The following is a 9,074-nucleotide window of genomic DNA, read 5'->3' on the forward strand; positions in this document are numbered from 1 at the left end:
AAGGACCCGTTACGACCTCCAGAAGAGGATGAGTAATTTCTTAGTCCTGAAATACCCTATCTCAGTGCAATTGGTGCACTTATGTATCTTACTAATGCTACAAGGCCTGACATAGCATTTTCTGTTAATTTATTAGCAAGATATAGCTCTTCTCTTACTCGGAGACATTGGAATGGGATTAAGCATATATTGCGATATTTAAAGGGAACTCTTGATATGAGTTTGTTTTATGCTAACAAAGGTAGTGCAGATCTTGTTGGTTATGCAGATGCAGGTTATTTATCTGATCCCCATAAAGCTCGATCTCAAATCGGGTACGTGTTTACATGTGGAGGTACTGTCATATCATGACGCTCCACAAAGCAGTCAATTGTTGTTACTACTTATTTAAATCATGCTGAGATAATAGCTATTCATGAAGCAAGTAGGGAATGTGTATGGTTGAGATCAGTGATTCATTTCATTCGAGAAAAATGTGGTTTGAAATGTGATAAAAGACCCACAATTTTATACGATGACAATGATGCATGCATATCCCAATTAAATAGAGGATTTATAAAAGGAAATAGAACGAAACAAATTTTACCAAAATTATTCTACACACACGATCTTCAGAAAAATGGTGACATTGATATGCAACAAATCCGTTCAAGTGACAATCCGACAGATTTATTCACTAAATATTTACCAACTTCAACTTTTGAGAAGATGGTATACAAGATTGGAATGCAAAAACTTAAATATTTGAAACAAGGTTTTCATCAAGGGGAGTAAAATACGCGATGTACTCTTTTTCCCTTACTAAGGTTTTTTCCCATGGGGTTTTCCTTATAAGGTTTTTAATGAGGCAGCTAGCAATGCGTATTACTAAATATGTGTACTCTTTTTCCTTCACTAGAATTTTTTTCCACGGGGTTTTTTTCTAGTAAGGTTTTAATGAGGCACATTATCTTTTAATAAACATCTAAGGGGGAGTGTTATGAATTATATTGTGGATGTTCATTTATTACTCTGCTATAGATAATCTTCCTGAAGAAGATTATCCATTTAGTACTCTGTTGAAGTTTATCTACAAGCAGCTGATGCAGGCAGGTTGCAAGCAGCTCAATGAAATGATTTGCAGCAACTTCTTATTAAACAGGCAGGTTGCAAGCAGCTCATGCAGACAGCTTACAAGCAGCTAAAGAAAAGCCAGCTCAAAAGCCTCGCAGTTGGTTCCTGAAAAGCCTCGCAGTTGCTTCCTTTCTTCTATACATGAATTTGAAGTTGAATAATATATCAGTTTCTCTCTATACTTGTCTTCAGTTTATCTACTTATAGTATTTATTTTATAACATGTATCATTTTTTGTAAAAATATTTATATTATTTGTAGTTATAAATAATGTATTGTTAAGTCTCACAATCCAAATTCATTTCTATGTTCCTTGAAAAGCTCTTCATAATAATGCCTTCATTTTTTATTTTTTTTTGAATTTAACCTTTTAAATTTTTTACTATCCAAACCTATTTCTCACGTAAAAAGGATCACCTTGTTAACTTTTAAATTTCAAAGTTATTATTCATTCCAATTTAAGATCAATTTTGTTGGAGTAAAGAAAATAACAGTATTCGAACCTAATAAAGTGGAGATAATACAAAATATTTACTGTAGTAAAGAAAATTACTTTTCTTAATAATAGATTACTATCAAAAATATAACATCCTACAAACCTAATATTGTAGAAGTAATACAAGATATTCATTTCCAAAGAAGCAAATATTTTTTGTTCAACAATTTGTAATAAAAGTAAAATGAATTAGGCACATATAGTGATATGAAGATTAAATTCTGAAATAAACAATAAGCAAGCAAAGTTCAACAGTTTAAATACAAGTATTATCAGGCTACATAATTATACCTTACGCAATTTACTGTAATATTGTTGGAAGTATTAGCTACTTTACAATGATATTAAAGATAGACTCTCTAATAAAGTAGAAGAAGATCATATACATTATGCTAATATTATAAAAAAGGAGCAAGGACTTACTGAATTTTTACAGAAAAATAAAATAGACAAAGAAGGATTTAATTGGGATCCAGAGGGTAAAAAGATAAAATGACGAAATACTACTTAGGTAACTATCTATAATTATGGGAATAGAATTGAATTATGATATGAATGAAAGGGAATTATTACCATACTGAAAATATAAAATAAAAATTAGATATTTTGATCATTATACCATGCCATTGTCGTTCTTATAAAGACAACGAGAATAATATAGTTATAGCTTAATATAGGTTTTAGTCACATTTTATTATACATTATTTTTTCCTTGAAAAAAGTGTCTAACACAAGTTAGTTTATGTATAATCTTGTAGGGTTTAAATTCAATTTTTTGTAAGCGTTCAATAATATTCGATTAAGATTTAAAAAAAGTATTTGAAATTGAAATGGAAAAAAGATTATGCATTATGTTGGTATATGAACTTGACTTCAATACTGAAAATGTGTGACTGAAAACCATATTTATTTCCTAATAAAATTATTAATTAACTGGAATTATATTAGTTTTTTCATTTGATTTTGGGTCCGTGCACAACACGGGTATCCCTCACTAGTTTCCTTATAAGAGTTAGATGTGAAAGTTTATTGGTCTATTTCGCTCCCAAAATAGCCATTAACTAAATACCATGGTTTTCAGGAGAACTGATGAGAGAAAGAGGAGAAATTGCACCTCCATCGATAACGGCCATATCAAATATATAGCGGGTAAATTTCACAAATGGTCATATAATTATGATTTTTTTTCACCAGTTATATAACGGCATTTTTTCACAAAAAACCATAAAACTTTCAATAACTCAGAAAAAAATCATATAATCGGAAAGTATAACTTTTAGTAGTATTTTCTTATTTCACATTTTTCATTTTTTATTTTCAGTATTAAAACAGGAATGACGCAACCCGATCCGATCCGACTCGTTATACATAGATAAAAGTTTATATCTATATATATATTTATATATTAAAAGAATAAAGTTTGCATTGTGATTAAGTCAAGTGTCAAGCTACTATAAAGTCACTTAGCAATCTTAAGGAGAGTTTGTTGGAGATTGTCAAATAAGGAAATATCACTTAAAAACTATATATGGAATCCCATTTATTGAAATTAAATTGAAATAAGAATTCTTTATTTAAAAAATAAAGTTCAGCCACTGTAATAATATTTTCTAACTAAAATTTTTTATTTGGAAAGTAAAGAATTTTGATATCAGTAGTATTTGGATTCCTTTTCTAATATCGAGTGAGAAGAATATATCCTACCGTAATCTAATGTGCATGTTTGCAATAAATTTGTGCAGATAAAATAAATCTGCAATCACAAACAACTATAAAGAAAAAAGGATTTTATTGATAAACATGGCGGGTTACAACTCTATTTATCCCTTGATTCTTCCCTCTGATTTGTTATCCGTAATTCGAGGGCCTTAGCGGCGTATTTCTCGAACGTATAATGATATGCATCTTCTTGATATATTTGGTGATCAAGAAGCATGTAATAACACTCTATTTGGATATTGAATGTTGCTAGAATTTTGAGTAAGACATATTTGACATGTCTTTGATCTCTTAATGAATATTCCAAGAGTTTTATGAAATTTCAGAGACCATATATTTGATCTCTTTATGCATATTCCGAGAGTTTATGGAATTGTTGAGATGATCTCCATTTTCGAGATATTCTTTAAGGGAATATGTAACCCTTTTTATAGGAGTGACCTAGGGTTGAGGTAGAGTGGCCTCCAAGTTAGGATTTAGGCTGATCCGTTAAAATTTCGATATCTACAAATGCCCCATACTCAAGGTTTGTCGGGGTATAGGCTTGCCGAAACTTGAAGACGAGACTTGAAGTACTCAATTATCGCAACAGAAAATTTTGAAACTTATAGTTTTTTATTTGTAGGAGGAAGAGATGAAGGGCAGAACTGGTCCCACTCGGCGTACCAAATTGTATACAATAAAGTTGTGCAGAAAAAATAAACTGCAGTCATAAACAACTATAAAGATTAATAAACATTGCGGGTTACAACTTTGTTTATCCCTTGATTTGTCACGACTCAAAATCCTTTAAAGGCTGTGATGGCACCTAACACCGATGTCAGGCAAGCCAACGATAATTAATTAACTCAATTACTCATTTTAGTATTTTCAAATCGTAATTTCCTTCAATTAAATAGTAAAAGATAGAACTTACAAAGTACGTGATAGTATTTTCACAACTACAATACTAAACAGCCCATAATCACCCCCAAAATCCGGTGTCACAAGTACATGAGTATCGACTATATTAAAAATACAACATCTGTCTGGAAATACAATTAGACAGGAGAGAGTAGATAACTCTGATGGAGACTCTGTGTGTACTACGAACTCGTAACGTGGAATGCAACTCACTTAATACACGCAATATCCACGCCTCTGCGCCCACAAGGACACTAGACATATATGCACCTGCACAAAAATGTGCAGCAAGTGTAGTATGAGTACGTAAATCAACGCGTACCCAGTAAGTATCCAGTCTAACCTCGAAGAAGTAGTGACGAGAGGTCGACTCCGACACTTACTAAGGGCTAACAATAAAATACTGATATTATAATTAAGCATGGATTGTATAGAACGGCTGTAAACTCAATAACATGAAGTAAGTGAATTATTTTTTTATTAATAGGAAATGTTTTTCCAAATTATTCTCGTCATTTAGCAATTTATATCTCAAGCCAAAGAAGTAATATCAATTATAATTTGTTCCAAAGAATTATCATGCGCAAATTATGCTGAGGTCATACGGCCCGATCCAACATAATATTTAAATTGTGCACTACCGAGGGTCGAACGTCACGAACCATAGATGCATCTATCTGCTACCGAGGCGTTCGGCCCACTCCACAAAAGAGAAAATACATTTAAAACAACCAATTCAAGAGTTATCAAGGGCAATTATTCAAGGAAATGCCAATTTTCATCAACGATCAAGAAAATGAAGTTTATCCATTTAAAATTCCTTTATCAAGTTTCAATATGATTTAAGCAATTAAATTAATAATTAGAGTGCAAACATCACAAGTATAATATGATTTGGGTCCTACACTAACCGGACATAGACATAATAGTAGCTACGCATGGACTCTCGTCACCTCGTGCGTATGTAGCCCCCACAAATATAAGAACATAATAATTTGATTCACCTATGGGGTTAATTCCCTTTTACAAGGTTAGAAAAGAGACTTACCTCGCTCTGAAATTCCATAACCGACTGCAAAGCATTTCCAACAACTCAAACCGATGCCCATCGCTTCAAAACTTATGATTGACGGTGAAAATGATGCTCCAAATCCGCTCCTAGGTCGGCTCCAATGGAGGAAATGAGATAAAATGGCCAAAACCCGTATTCTTACAACTTATACACTGCCCAGGCGACCCTCATTCGCGAACGCGGTAAGCCCCTCATGTTCGCGAAGCTCAGCAAGCCTAGGCCCAGAAAACCACCTTCGCGTTCGCAAACCCGGCCTCGCGTTCGTGTAGGCCAAACGGCCTCAGGCCTAGCTCCTCACTTCCTTCTACGCGTTCGCGACTGCCCAATCGCGTTCATGTAGGTCCCTCAAGCTCTTCACCGCGTTCGCGTCTCTCCAATCGCGTTCACGATGGGAAAATCCATCAGCCCCCAAAAGTCTCCTTTGCGAACGCATGAGTCCCTTCGCCTTCGGGAAGAAGGAAACCAGATAGCAGCAACAGCTGCAGCAAATCATTCCAATTTGGTCTAAAACCACCCCGAAACATACCCGAGGCCCCCGGGACCCCGTCCAATCACACAAACTAGTCCCATAATATAACACAAACTTGCTCGAGGCCTCCACTCACATCAAACAACATCAAAATCATGAATCGCACCCCCAATTCGAGCTAAATGAACTTTAGAACATCGAACTTCCACGTTTGATGCCGAAACCTATCAAATCATGTCTGATTGACCTCAAATTTTGTACACAAGTCACATTCGACATTACAGACCCACTCCAACTTTCGAAATCGGAATCCGAACCCGATATCAAAAAGTTCACTCCCGGTCAAACTTCCCCAAAACTTTTAAAATTTTAACTTTCGCCAAATTACCTCGAAATGACCTACAGACCTCCAAATCCACATCCGGACGTGCTCCTAAGACCAGAATTACCATGAGGATCTAGTCCCAAGCTCGGAATCTCAAACGGACATTGGTAACATTGGAATACACTTCAATCCAAATTCATGACATCCTTTCAAAACACCAATTTTCCACAATAGGCGCTGAAACGCTCCCGAGTCATCCAACACCCAGTCCGGACATACGCCCAAGTCTAAAATCATCATACAAACCTGTTGGAACCTTCAAATCTCGATTTTGAGGTCGTTTACTCAAAAATCAAACCATAGTCAATTCCTCTAACTTAAAGCTTCCAGAATTAGAATTTTCTTTCCAACTCAACTCCAAACTTCCCGAAATTCAATTTCGACCACACGTACAAGTCATAATACCTGAAGTGAAGCTACTCATGGCCTCAAACTGCCGAACGACTCGCTAGAGCTCAAAACAATCGGTCGGGTCGTTACATTCTCTCCCACTTAAATATACGTTCGTCCTCGAACGTGCTAAGAACTGCTCCGTAGTTTGCTAAAATCATTGTTTTAACCCCTTGAGCACATATCCATGCTACCACAACCCATTTGAGCACATTAGCTCGAGCCAGTCTGAATATTTCCCCTTTTATTTAGTCAAAAGCCTTAGAGCTAAACTCCAACATTCGAAATTCTCTACCACGGATGCTCTCAACATACGAACACCGTATCAGCCATTACTTACTGTACCAAAACATGATTGTATACCTGTTCTGAATTCACACCATACACCGCATAATTCATATGACCATAATACTATCCTCTGATAATAATAGCCATAATTCCACGAATCAGATGCCCACAACACACATCATGACATATATAAGTCATATTCCAATACTTGCAAAATGCCACGACGGAAGAGATGTATAGAAATTTATAACCAACTTCTGAGTCAACAAATCATTGAGCTTCTCCTCTCGACAAGAACCATTACCTCATCATGATAACTCATCATGAACCAAATAACAATATTTGCTCTTTAATATGCTTCATATAAATCCGATCGCACTGATCCCAGGTCCAAATATCTCGTTTCACCCAGTACAAGCTGCTCAGGAAATAAGCCATCTCAGATACTGCAAAAGCCTCGTATGATGCCACATTGTGCTAACAATCTACAAACTCGAATGTGATACATAAGGAAAACGAACTCTTGAATGTACTACTCAACCCACGTAACTAATTTAAAAACCGAAAAGATGTTATGAATCTTTCTGAGAAAATGCGGGACAAAACACACAGGAATAGATATAGGGAACTGTGCTCAACATCACACTGTTGCGGCGTGCAACCCGATCTACACATGATACCGTTGCGGCGTGCAACCCGATCCAACCATGATACTTATGGCGGCGTGCCACCCGATCCAGACATAATAATCTAAAGAAGACACACATCGAGGCGTAACGCTTATACTCACGAAATGCCCGAATATCAACCATAAGCACATCAAGTGCATAATACAAATCTTGGGGAGACGGGTAGCATCATACGCTATAAAACTCAAGCACAACTAAGGTGCGATATATGATTTGCATCTCGAGAGCTATCCTGCTCACATAACACCACCGCTACGCGGGACCTCAACACATTGTACAAATAATCAAGCCGTCTCACAACCCACATGGCACAATAGAGTATTATATGAAATAGCTGGCGACGAAATTAACATCCCACCCCCGAATACTCTTCCATAAGGAATGCTATACTGAATGAACACATCCTAGCTGGTGTAGAGTACACATCCATATTTGGACCCATCAACGGACCTCAAACCGATTCTGATCATACCATACTTGGGCAAATAACCTCTCAAGGATCCACAATGACCCTTCTCCCATGACACACAAGAACAACCGTCGAATCCGGAACAAACTTCCACGATTCATAACCAACTGAATAGAGCGCCTTTTTCAGGCCTAAACCCTCACATTAGCGATAGTACACAAATCTCCATACTCAATTTCAATCTTTAATCAATCAAGTGAATACATGTCATACTTATACAATATTCCCGTGAGATACGCTCCCACGACCTTCCGCACCAGGTAACAAGTCTGCACATCCATACCACCGGTCACACTAATGCTATAAAGCAAATCAAGAAGCCACAATCAATGCACAAAGCCTTTTACACAGGATACCGATCTCAGGTGACGCTAAAGACAATACCAGCTTACTCTAACCATTTGAATTCTTTCTTGCTCGTCCGAGCTCGTGACATTCTTGTCAACACCGAACGACACCCTTGATCCTCAGCTTCCGATTTCCCATGCCGCTCACTGCACCTAACATGCCAATACGTGAGAGTACCTGAATTCCATAATAACCCCTGATCCACTAATAGAATAAACACTTCATCATATAGAAACCTTTTACTTAGCTCATTTCAGAAGAACCAATGCAACACACAACTAAATTCTCAAACCGCAGAAAATACAACCTTATATTGTGATCTAAATTGCCATAACTCTTCCGGAAATCCTTTTACACAAAAAAACCATATGAATCGAATACCTCCAAAACCAACCAAGTTGTGGTGGCGCTCAAGCCCAAGTGTACAACCACAAACTACATGTATAACTTCACACTGGAGAAACTGGTCATTGCCACAACCGTTCTAATTCAATCATTACCAACCGAGCCACTTCTTCTAATTTACTCGGGACTTGCCCTAGAAATAATAATAACTCCATTTAAAACATAACGAAACCCAACAACACTCATCCCGAGTGACCCAAACCACAAGACCACATCGTCTCAATACCCATAACCATCTCATATTCTCCTTACGCACACAATAGCATCACCAACTAATACACCCATTATGCAAGACTTCCCGTGAATCCGAAGTTACTTATTCTCGTCC

Source organism: Nicotiana tabacum, chromosome 4, assembly GCF_000715075.1.
Source record: "Nicotiana tabacum cultivar K326 chromosome 4, ASM71507v2, whole genome shotgun sequence".
NCBI lineage: Eukaryota > Viridiplantae > Streptophyta > Magnoliopsida > Solanales > Solanaceae > Nicotiana > Nicotiana tabacum.